Raw genomic sequence first — 12,625 nt, forward strand, 5'->3', positions numbered from 1 at the left:
CAAGCAGATCCCACCAGAGATGTTTTCTATTCACCACAGTGGAGGGGGCGCCATAATGGTTTGGGGTGCTTTTTCCTTCAGTGGAACAATGGAGCTTTAGGAAGTGCAGGGGAGTCAAACCCGCTGGCTATGTCCAGATGTTGCAGAGAGCATTCCTCATGACTGAGGGCCCTCGTCTGTGTGGTAACAACTGGGTTTTTCAACAGGAAAACGCTACAGTACACGATGCCCGCAGGACAAGGGACTTCTTCCAGGAGAAAAACATCACTCTTTTGGCCCATCCTGCGTATTCCCCTGATCTAAATCCAATTGAGAACCTTTGGGGATGGATGGCAAAGGAAGTTTACAAAAATGGACAACAGTTCCAGACAGTAGATGGCCTTCGTGCGGCCGTCTTCACCACTTGGAGAAATGTTCCCACTCACCTCATGGAAACGCTTGCATCAAGCATGCCGAAACAAATTTTGGAAGTGATAAACAATAACGGCAGAGCTACTCATTACTGAGTTCATGTTTGGAAGTTGGATTTCTGTTTTGGGGGGTTTCGTTTTTTTTGGGAGGTGTGGTCCTAAACTTTTGATCAGCTGAAAAACAGCCTGTTTCAGTTTATTCGTTGTTTTCATTAAATTGAATGCTCAAAAAATGTTTTGTCTCACTCCCATTTCTCTTTGTTGCATGTTGAAGCTCTACTTGGAACCTTGTTAAGATCCAGCCATGCTAAATATGATTTTTTTTGCCATTTTTCAAGTGGTCTTAAACTTTTGATCAGGACTGTACTTCTCTGGCTGAGGGAACAGAAAAGGACAGAGGCAGGTTGAGGACAGGTGAGGGCACAGGGCCTGCTCCCGGGCCATGCCAACTAAGGGTTGTGTCTGACAAACCCACCGACTCTTGGCTGAGGGTGTCTGATGTCACTTGGGAAGACGAGGATGACCGAGTCAACCATTAAAGAACAGCTGGGTTGCTGGTCAAGACACAACCGTTGGATGATACCAGGAGCTCAGGCCTCTCACTGCGACTCCTGCTGCCATGCCCCCTTACTCTACTGTGACCTGTGCCTGCGTCTGAATCATTTAGGCCTCTGCCACTCCCCTGTGCAGGGCCTGGAACTTCTCTGTCTGACATACTGTTAGATCAATTAAATAAATAAATAAAAAGGAAATTAAAACACCTCCAAAAGTCTGTAATTTTTTCACTTCACCACACAACGGCTAATAAGCCCTTTTTTTCCCCCACTTATACACATCACAAAAAGCTTTAGTACATATAACTGCACCGCTGAACGGCAAATAATATATATTTTTTTGCCATTAATACATGCCAAAAAGGGCTGTACTTTTCTCACTTCACCACACAACGGCTAATAAGCCCTTTTTCCCACTAATACAAGTCAAAAAATGCTTTAGAACATATAACTGTACCGCACAAGGACAAATAAGATATAGGAATATTTCCTTGTAATAAACCCTTTTAAAGGCTGTTAGTTATGGACGAACGCGATCAAATGTTCGCGAACCGCAAGTTCGCGGCGGGTTCCATTCATTTTAATGGCAGGCGAACCTGAAAATCCTTCAGCACATATTTGCAGCCAAGAAATAATCACTAGAAGTGCACAAATAGTCCCACAACATGGACAGTGACATACCGGATGTATTATTTGAATTTGCGATCTCAATTTATTATTTTTTTCAATGCGAAATATAATTTTCACGTACGCGCATGCGCAAATGCACTATACAGTACCCAAATGCACTATTAAGAGAGTATATTGGTATATAACACCCCGCTTCAATTGGTGTTTTTTGGGGGGCGACTTGTATATCACACCAGTAGAAATTATTTGTTCCAATAACGCTTGTCCCTCTATATACCTGCAGTATCGCAGCAGAACCGCACACAACTGCCGCACAATACAAATGCACTATAATATACTTTCTAACATAGAAAGTATATTATAACATTGTACAAGGAAGGCAATCCATTAGAATATACATGAAGATAAAACGTAACCTTTAATATTTTTACTATGAGGGTCCATTCACACGTCCGTAAGTGTTTTGCGGATCCGCAAATCACGGACACCGGCAATGTGCATTCCGCAATTTGTGGACCGCACATCGCCGGCACTATAATAGAAAATGCCTAATCTTGTCTGCAATTGCGGACAAGAATAGGACATGTTTTATTTTTTTGCGGAAACGGAAGCACAGATGCGAAAGTGCTCAAGTCTGCAAAGGCGGATGCGGACAGTACATTCCGGCCCCATTAAACATGAATGGGTCTGCACCCGATCCGCAAAATAGCGGAACGGATGTGGACCCATTTTGCGGACGTGTGAATGGAAAAGATATCTTTCAAAATGAAAATAAATTATTAAAGTTAAAGGGGTTCTATACTTTGTTTTAACTGATAATCTATCCTCTGGATAGATCATCAGCATCTGATCGGCGGGGGTCCGACACCCAGGACCCCCGCCGATCAGCTGTTTAAGAAGGCAGCGGCGCTCCCAGCCTTCTCACTGTTTACCGCTGGCCCAGTAACGTCACGACTAGTATCAACTAGCGTGGGTGGGGCTAAGCTCCATTCAAGTGAACAGAGCTTAGCCCCGCCCATGCTAGTTGATACAAGTCGTGACGTCACTGGGCCAGCGGTGAACAGCGAGAAGGCCGCACGGCTGCTAAAGCGCTGCTGCCTTCTCAAACAGCTGATCGGCGGGGGTCCCGGGTGTCGGACCCCCGCCGATCAGATGCTGATGATCTATCCAGAGGATAGATCATCAGTTAAAACAAAGTGCAGAACCCCTTTAAGCAAAAAGCATAGATGTGGTAGGCAATAACAAGTGCTCGGCGGCACCAAATCAAAAACCATATGTCCTATCACAATCCGGGGGGTTCCAGTGCACATCCATTAATCCCGGAGGGAAAGCAAAAAACATCCATCCCTGGGCTAGATGACGATGTGGTATTGAAGGACAGGGTGGGAAAAGAACTGTCCCTGATATTGCCCTACAGGGGGTGCTATTCTGGCCCTGATAGCCTAACCACAGACCACCCGCCCTGATAAGAGCGATCCTGTCCGGTACCTTATCCTATATAAAAATGGCCCTAGTAAGCCCCTAGCCCCCTGACTTCCAGGTGATCACTATATAGATCTATGTGTTTTTGACTCATTATAAAAGTATATTGCACCCCTCTGTGTATCACACATATACTGTAGATAGCACACCTATACTAGTCCTTAAAAGGACTTTTGTGGCCCTATTAGCTAGCGTTTGGTGTCCCTAACAGCCTGTCCCTGCTCCACACAGCAACCTCTCCCTACACTGGCAAAACACTGAATGTAAAATGGCGGCCAGATCAGGTTTATTTATAAGGTAGGGGGTATGTCCATGTGCTGAAATGTCTCAATTGGCTGTCCTGTACCACCTGAAGGATGTGTCATGGGTCAAAGTTCTTCACAATGTAAAAGAATATGGCGGGCGAGAATTTCTCCATATGTTCGCATGTTCGGCGAATCGCAAACACTCAAACTTCGCCGTGAAACGAGCACCGGGCGAACCGCAAGGCCATCTCTAATGGCTGTATCAACCAGCACATTCACACCAATAACAAGAACGGTCTACTAGAATTACAGAGCTGTATAATGGCAATTTGGATTCCCAGTCAGTGCAGCAAGGTGTAATAGGATTGTCCTGAGGATGCTGATACAGTTGAGTTCAGGAAGACACTTGCAGCCGTTGGCCAAGTGCATAAGTACCTGATGTTCCTAAAATGAATTATTGCTTTGAGCATCAGATCGCTATGTAAGCAGCTGGCAGCCATGAGGAGGGCTCAGGCAGCCCCCTGGGCATCGGCCCACTGGGAAATTTCCCAGTAGGGTTTATGGCCAGTCTGCCCTAGAAAAGTTTGTGGGGCAGCCGAATAGAGTAATTATAATTTATGCCAGAAACAGTTATTTTTGGCACATAGACTCCTATAAGATGTGCCAAATTCATTAAAGGGGTTGTCTCATCTCCATAATTGGATGCCATCCTGTAGAAAACCTCAAAATAAGGCACTTACCAAATACATTACATTTTTCAGAAGTGCCTTGTTTTCCTGTTAGGCCTGCCCTTCCCCCTCTTTATTTACTGCTCTTTGTCAGGGGTTATGGCCACTTCTGCGATCCAGCAGCGGTGGCTATGCATGCGAGGTATGATTTCTCTTTAGTCTAGTGGTCGGGCTAGAGTGAGCATAAGCGCGCAAGCTTTGTAGATCCCGCTCCGGCAGCTGCTCTGCAGTGTCTCTGATCTCAATGGAGAAGTAGCCCTGGAGCCATTCTATCTTGGAACCCACAGGCTGCTAAGCTCAGGGCTTAGACAGTTCACTTGTTGTAAGGCATCAGGAGAACGCACATGCAGGCAAGCGGCGCTATGACATCACCACAGGATTGCCAACCATCCAGAAATGTCTGGACAGTCCGTAAAAATAGGTGACTTTTTTTTCCCCCGTGTCCGGGGAAAATTGATGTCTGTGTTTTTTTTTTTTTTGGCTGGTGGTAGTACATTAATTTGGTAGTAATTTTCAAAATTTTACATAGAAACATAGAAACATAGAATGTGTCGGCAGATAAGAACCATTTGGCCCATCTAGTCTGCCCAATATATCTGAATCCTATGAATAGTCCCTGGCCCTATCTTATATGAAGGATAGCCTTATGCCTATCCCATGCATGCTTAAACTCCTTCACTGTATTTGCCGCTACCACTTCTGCAGGAAGGCTATTCCATGCATCCACTACTCTCTCAGTAAAGTAATACTTCCTGATATTACTTTTAAACCTTTGCCCCTCTAATTTAAAACTGTGTCCTCTTGTGGTAGTTTTTCTTCTTTTAAATATGCTCTCCTCCTTTACCGAGTTGATTCCCTTTATGTATTTAAAAGTTTCTATCATATCCCCTCGGTCTCTTCTTTCTTCCAAGCTATACATATTAAGGTCTTTTAACCTTTCCTGGTAAGTTTTATCCTGCAATCCATGGACCAGTTTAGTAGCTCTTCTCTGAACTCTCTCTAGAGTATCTATATCCTTCTGGAGATATGGCCTCCAGTACTGCGCACAATACTCCAAGTGAGGTCTCACCAGTGTTCTGTACAGCGGCATAAGCACTTCACTCTTTCTACTGCTTATACCTCTCCCTATACATCCAAGCATTCTGCTGGCATTTCGTGCTGCTCTATTACATTGTCTTCCCACCTTTAAGTCTTCTGAAATAATTACTCCTAAATCCCTTTCCTCAGATACTGAGGTCAGGACTGTGTCAAATATTCTATATTCTGCCCTTGGGTTTTTATGCCCCAGGTGCATTATCTTGCACTTATCCACATTAAATTTCAGTTGCCAGAGTTCTGACCATTCTTCTAGTTTTCCTAAATCCTTTTCCATTTGGCGTTTCCCTCCAGGAACATCAACCCTGTTACATATCTTTGTGTCATCAGCAAAAAGACAAACCTTACCATCGAGGCCTTTTGCAATATCACTTATGAAGATATTAAACAAAATTGGTCCCAGTACAGATCCCTGTGGAATCCCACTGGTAACATGACCTTGTTTTGAATGTTCTCCATTGACTACAACCCTCTGTTGTCTGTCACTCAGCCACTGCCTAATCCACTCAACAATATGGGAGTCCATGCTCAATGACTGCAGTTTATTGATAAGTCTTCTATGTGGGACAGTGTCAAAAGCCTTACTAAAATCTAGATATGCGATGTCTACTGCACCTCCACCGTCTATTATTTTAGTCACCCAGTCAAAAAAATCTATAAGATTAGTTTGACATGATCTCCCTGAAGTAAACCCATGCTGTTTTTCATCTTGCAATCCATGGGATTTTAGATGTTCTACAATCCTATCCTTTAATAGGGTTTCCATTAATTTCCATAAGTAATTTTCAAAATTTTACAGTTCACAGTAAATGCTGGCAATGAGTTCTCATCAGTATATTGACATATAGACATGGATTACTTATAATCTTCATCATTTATTATGGTTTTCCAATTTTTCCGTAAAAATGTTGGCTGTCCGTGATTTTGGGATAAGTTATCCAGAAAAAAGAAAAAATCAGGTTTGCAACCCTGCATCCCCACAGTGCTGCTTGCCTGTCAATCAAACAAAAGTTCCCCGCCCATTCAGCAGACAGGAAGTTGAGCGATCTGGCGCTGCTGAAGAGGTGAAAGAAGGAGATCAGGCAACCCCTTTAAGAAGCTTGTGCTGTTAATAAATTTAATGGATCTTGTTCCAATGTACTTTTTACTAAGACAAGCATACAAAACTCTGGTCATAGGCAATCTGCACCATAGTTTATGAGTTAACTGAATTCATGGGGAGAGAATTATTCTCTGCTCTGAGAGTCCTGGGGTGGGGGAAAATCACCCTACTAATGACTACACCGTGGTCATAAACTACTCCGGTGTATTCTTTTAGAGCTTCCAATTACCGAAAGGCACAACTTTTTTGTGCCATTTTGGCTACTAGTAGAACGGACCTGTAGGCTTAATGGGATAGCTTATTAAGATGACAGATCTGCTTTAACACTTCTTTTCAAGGCATCAGGTTATTAGCTAGAGTAATGCAGGAACCCCTGAAATTCACTTCCAGGAAACCTCTACTTTCATTACTATCTCAAACAGCTTTGTTGTAGTGGAGGGTAAAGCACTCTATAGTTCTTGTCCAGTGATAGGCTTTGGCCAAGATTTGTTGACTTCTTTGCCAAGCATCACTATTATGGTGAATACCTAGTTCATTTGCGGCACAGCTCTCTGCCGGGACAGCCTGCTGGAATTCTCCAGATCTGGCATTGCCAAATTTTTGGGGAATGCCGGAACAGCCTGCCGGAGAGCTGTGCTGCAAATGTGAAGGTGGCCTTCGTCTCTGCTAACCTGAGTGATGTCCTTAGTCTCTGCTAACAGGCGGCTGTTTTGAGTTTGTAGCTTGTGGTCAGTGATCGCTGTAGTAATCTTATAGTCTTAAAACTATTGATAGTAGAGCTGCCACAATATTAATAAGAGCACACGATACATTGGATGTACCAGTTTTTATTTGAAAGTAGCTTTATCCTCATTGTAAATAGCAGATCAAAATGACAGAACCGGGATTACTTTCAAGCCATAGGTAGATGAAAACAGTTTATTTAAGCTTTTTGCTCTGTAGGCAGATCTGTGTCTCCAACAACAAGACAAAGCGGGTCTATTTATAGAGGCAAAGATGATGGCAACCAAATAAAGAAATATATAATTATATCATGAGTGTGGGTGGAAATGCCTCCAGTCCAAGCTGGTATTACTGAATACTGCTAGGAAGCCATGGAAATTTATTTTTAATAAATGTGTAAGGTGGGAAGCTGGTTGTACAAATGACGGCAATCAACAAACTATATTTTCTTTGAAGCTTGAAATTTAACAGAAGTTATATTTTCAGAAAAATAAGCACTCCATTGCCATAGACATTATCCGTGTCACTTTACGTACATATTCCATCCACATTCCTCTAAATTTCACCAAATCCTGAGATGTTTTTTTCTATACTCCTGCAACAACTACAACTTTGGAATTAAATTTTACAATATATAAGAACAAACACATTGGAAAGATGCTCCTTGTTACAGTGGGGCAATAATAATGCGACTACATATTGCAGCACAAAAGCCATGCCTGTAAATACAGTTTTGGCAGTGATGAGGAATAGCGGCAGGATTTCTTTTCTGCTCTATTGTAGCAGTAATGGCAGGAAAAAGAAAAGGAGCTCACTGGTACAGTAAATACAACCGAGTGGAAAGTAGAGGTATAAAGAGGCTCGCCTTTTTGGGTTGTTGCACAACACTAAGAAGCATATTCGGGGGGTTCCAGTGCACATCCATTAATCCCGGAGGGAAAGCAAAAAACATCCATTCCTGGGCTAGATGACGATGTGGTATTGAAGGACAGGGTGGGCAAAGAACTGTCCCTGATATTGCCCTACAGGGGGTGCTATTCTGGCCCTGATAGCCTAGCGACAGACCACCCGCCCTGATAAGAGCGATCCCGTCCGGTACCTTATCCTATATAAAAATGGCCCTAGTAAGCCCCTAGCCCCTGACTTCCAGGTGATCACTATATAGATCTATGTGTTTTTGACTCATTATAAAAGTATATCGCACCCCTCTGTGTATCACACATATACTGTAGATAGCACACCTATACTAGTCCTTAAAAGGACTTTTGTGGCCCTATTAGCTAGCGTTTGGTGTCCCTAACAGCCTGTCCCTGCTCCACACAGCAACCTCTCCCTACACTGGCAAAACACTGAATGTAAAATGGCGGCCAGATCAGGTTTATTTATAAGGTAAGGGGTATGTCCATGTGCTGAAATGTCTCAATTGGCTGTCCTGTACCACCTGATGGATGTGTCATGGGTCAAAGTTCTTTATAATGTAAAAGAATATGGCGGGCGAGAATATCTCCATATGTTCGCATGTTCGGCGAATCGCGAACACTCAAACTTCGCCGTGAAACGACCACCGGGCGAACCGCAAGGCCATCTCTAATGGCTGTATCAACCAGCACATTCACACCAATAACAAGAATGGTCTACTAGAATTACAGAGCTGTAACCGAGTGGAAAGTAGAGGTATAAAGAGGCTCGCCTTTTTGGGTTGTTGCACAACACTAAGAAGCATATTCTGTATAACTAGATGCTGCCAATATCACCAAATCCCTATATCCAGATACCAACCGTGTTGGGGGGAAGAGGGTATGATGATTGCTGTGCAAGTGTTCCTAATTGCTGCAGGCAGAAGGACATAAGAACAGAGCCATACTACAAGTATGCAGCAAAATGTGGTTTCTGAATGGTACACACTGGTAGTTTTCATCCAATCTAATGTCCTCGTACCTGCACTAATTGAGAACTACTGCTTGGAGATCATCACTTATACATATTGGGAGATGTAAAACAAAACTAGTGCCAAAGAAAAGTGAAGTAGTTGCCCTTCTCAATCAGATTCTACCTCTCTCTCTCTTTTTTTTTTTTTCTTTTTTCTTTTTTCTTTTTTTTAGGTCTTTTGGTTTCCATGGGCATCTACACCTCTTCTTCTTTACACCAGTTTTGATACATAGAAACATAAAAGATTGCTGGCACATGGTTCATCTAGTTTGCCCCCACATTAGTACTTATTTATCCTAGGATTACCCCAGGTATGTTTACATTCACTTACAGTACATGTCCCTACCACATCTGATAGGAGGTTGTTCCAAGCCTTGATTACTCTTTTTTTAAATTAAAAACACTTCCCTCCTTGAAGCTTATTCATACCACTACCATTTTTTGTAGCTCAGCTTTGCACCCATTCCATTTTATCTATATCTTTTTGTAGGTGGGGTCTCCAGAACTGGACACAATATTCCAGATGTGGTCTCACTAGCGCTCTATAATACGGTGGGATCACAATATCTCTCTTCCTACTGGTTATATCTCTAGCTATAGAGCCAAGTGTCCTACTTGCTTTCCCAGCTGCCAAAATCATAGATAGAGGGTTCCTTCTTCCCAAGTGCATTGTTTTACATTTGGACACATTGACCTGCAGTTTCCATTGTCTGGACCGTTTGTGCAGAGACGTTAAATCTTTTTCCAAGTTATGAATCCCTCCAGTAATATCAAACCTAATATTCTAAGAGACGAAGTTAGAGCAATACTACGAAATTTCGTAAAATACACATATTAGCCTAGCCATAGTCAATTAGCATAGGAACGTTGCCTTATACTATCAAGATAAATAATCGCAATACGCGAAAAATAAATCGCATATTATTTGCGATAATTGGAATAATTGCGAATATTCGATTTCGACGAATATTCATTCGAATATTCGCGAAATATCGCGAAATCGAATATGGCACCTCCCGCTCATCACTACTGTTCACTAAAATTTCTAGGTCCTTTTCCATGTCAGTGTTACCCAGTGTTTTACCATTTAGTATGTACGGGTGACTTGCATTATTCCTTCCCATGTTCATAACCTTACATTTGTTGGTGCTAAACCTCATCTGCCACTTAGCTGCCCAAGCCTCCAATCTATCCAGATCCCTCTGTAGCAGTATACTGTCCTCTTTCGTGTTAAAGGGCTTCTGTCACCCCACTAAACTCTTTTTTTTTGGCTCTTTATAATCCCTACACAGCGATATATGAATACATAATGTTATTAGTCATTTTGGTTAAGTAGATCATGAATAAAACGTACTTTTATATTTTATAATATGTAAATCACCTCTCTACCAGCAAGTAGGGTGGCTACTTGCTGGTAGCAGCCGCATCCTCATATCATATAGACGCCCCCTCCGCATGTTGATTGACAGGGCCAGCGAATGCGATCGTCCTCTGGCTGGATCTGTCTGCTATCAAGATCTCGCGCCTGCGCCGTAACGGTATTCAGTCGGCACAGGTGCACTGATAGGAGGACGCACGCTCGGCCGCTCCATCCTCAGTGCGCCTGCGCCGATGACATCACATCTACACCCGGCGCAGGCGCACTGAGGATGGAGCGGCTGAGCGAGCGTCCTCCTCTCAGTGCGCCTGCGCCGACTGAATACAGTTACGGCGCAGGCGCGAGATCTTGATAGCAGACAGGGACAGCCAGAGGACGATCGCATTCGCTGGCCCTGTCAATCAACATGCGGAGGGGGCGTCTATATGATAGGAGGATGCGGCTGCTACCAGCAAGTAGCCACCCTACTTACTGGTAGACAGGTGATTTATATATTATAAAATATAAAAGTAAGTTTTATTCATGATAGAACTTAACCAAAATGACTAATAACATTATGTATTCATATATCGCTGTATAGGGATTATAAAGAGCCAAAAAAAAAAGAGTTTAGTGGGGTGACAGAAGCCCTTTAATTACTTTACACAGTTTAGTGTCATAAGCAAAATTTGATATTTTACTATGCAAGTCTAAAAGTTCATTAATAAATATATTGACGAGAATAGGGCCCAATACTGACCCCTGAGGTGCCCCATTAGTAACAGTGACCCAATCTGAGTGTGTACCGTTAATAACCACCCTCTGTTTTCTGTCACTGAGCCAGTTACTTACCAACATACAGACATTTTCTCCTAGTCCAAGCATTCTCATATTATGTACTAACCTTTTATGTGGTATCAAATGCTTTGGAGAAGTCCATATATACGACATCCATTGATTCACCACAGTCAAGTCTAGAACTTACCTCCTCATAGAAATTGATTAAATTAGTTTGACATGACCGATCCCTCATGAAGCCATGCTGATATGGCCTTATTCACGTATTTTCGTTGAGGTATTCCAAGATAGCATCTCTTACAAAACCTTCAAACAGTTTACCCATGACAGATGTTAAACTTAACGGCCTATCGTTTCCGGGCTCTGTTTTTAAACCCTTTTTTAATATTGGCACATTTGCTAAGCGCCAATCCTGTGAAACACTCCCTGTCAGTATAGAATCTTTCACATAGGTCTGTAGTCAAAAATATAAAAAAAAAGTTACGGTTGTCCGAATCTAGAGATGTAAGAAAAAAATGTCAAGGGTTTCTATTTTTTAAAAGTCGAACATAGCAAAAAGGATCTAAATTTGGTAATCGTACTGATTCGTAGAATAAGTTGTCAAGTCATTTTTAGCACACAGTGAACACCGGAAAAACAAAACCCAAAAGACAATGGCAGAACAGTGTCAAGGCTTGTAGACAATGTAGATTAAGACTGTATTCAAACATTTTCATAATCTTGCTGACAATACCGCACTACCATTTTTTTGGGGGGGAAGGGGGGGGGGGAACCCCTTGAAGGGTAAATTCACACACATTCGTTGCAGAAATCTCTGTGACTGTCTCAGGCATCTGAATAGGGCTTGCAGAAACCCATGTGTTCTCTACCCAAACCATTCCAATTAAAAGAATGGAACTGATTTTCAAATCAGATTTTCAATAAATCTATAGCACATGAATACATTATACCAGTCCAGTATGAGATGGGAATCTAGAGCAATTGTGTATCCTCTTATATAAGGAGTCAAGTCAGTGGGATAGTGTAACTGGATTAGCCTTGGAAAAGGCAACAGAAATCCCTGTTTCTAAGACACTTTGTCACTAACTTGTTTGTGGCCGTTCGTATTCAAACTTGCAGAATCTGCTGTTTAAAGGGATTCTGTCACCAAGTTTTGGGCTATAGAGCTGCGGACATGTACGGCTAGATCGCCGCTAGCATGTCCACAATATATTTCTGTCCTATAGGGCTGTGTGCTTTTAATTTCTTAAAAAAGAATTTTATAGATATGTAAATTAGTCTTGTATGTGTTCAAGGGGCTGTACTAACCTTCCTGGAGCCCAGCCACGTCCACCTGTGTCCTCCGAATCTCCTCCTTTCATCAACTATAGATTGCCATAATCTCGCAATGCGCAGTGCCGGTATAGTGTTCTTTCCCTGTGCTGGCATCAGCCTCAGGGATAGAACTGCGCATCGCGAGATTACGGCAATCTATAGTTGATGAAAGGAGGAGATTCGGAGGACATAGACGTGCTGGGCGCCTTCACAGGGGGGGGGGGGGGGGGGGGGCGTGGCACGGCTAGGCTCCAGGAA

Source organism: Bufo gargarizans, chromosome 8 (genome assembly GCF_014858855.1).
Source record: "Bufo gargarizans isolate SCDJY-AF-19 chromosome 8, ASM1485885v1, whole genome shotgun sequence".
NCBI classification, from domain to species: Eukaryota; Metazoa; Chordata; class Amphibia; order Anura; family Bufonidae; genus Bufo; species Bufo gargarizans.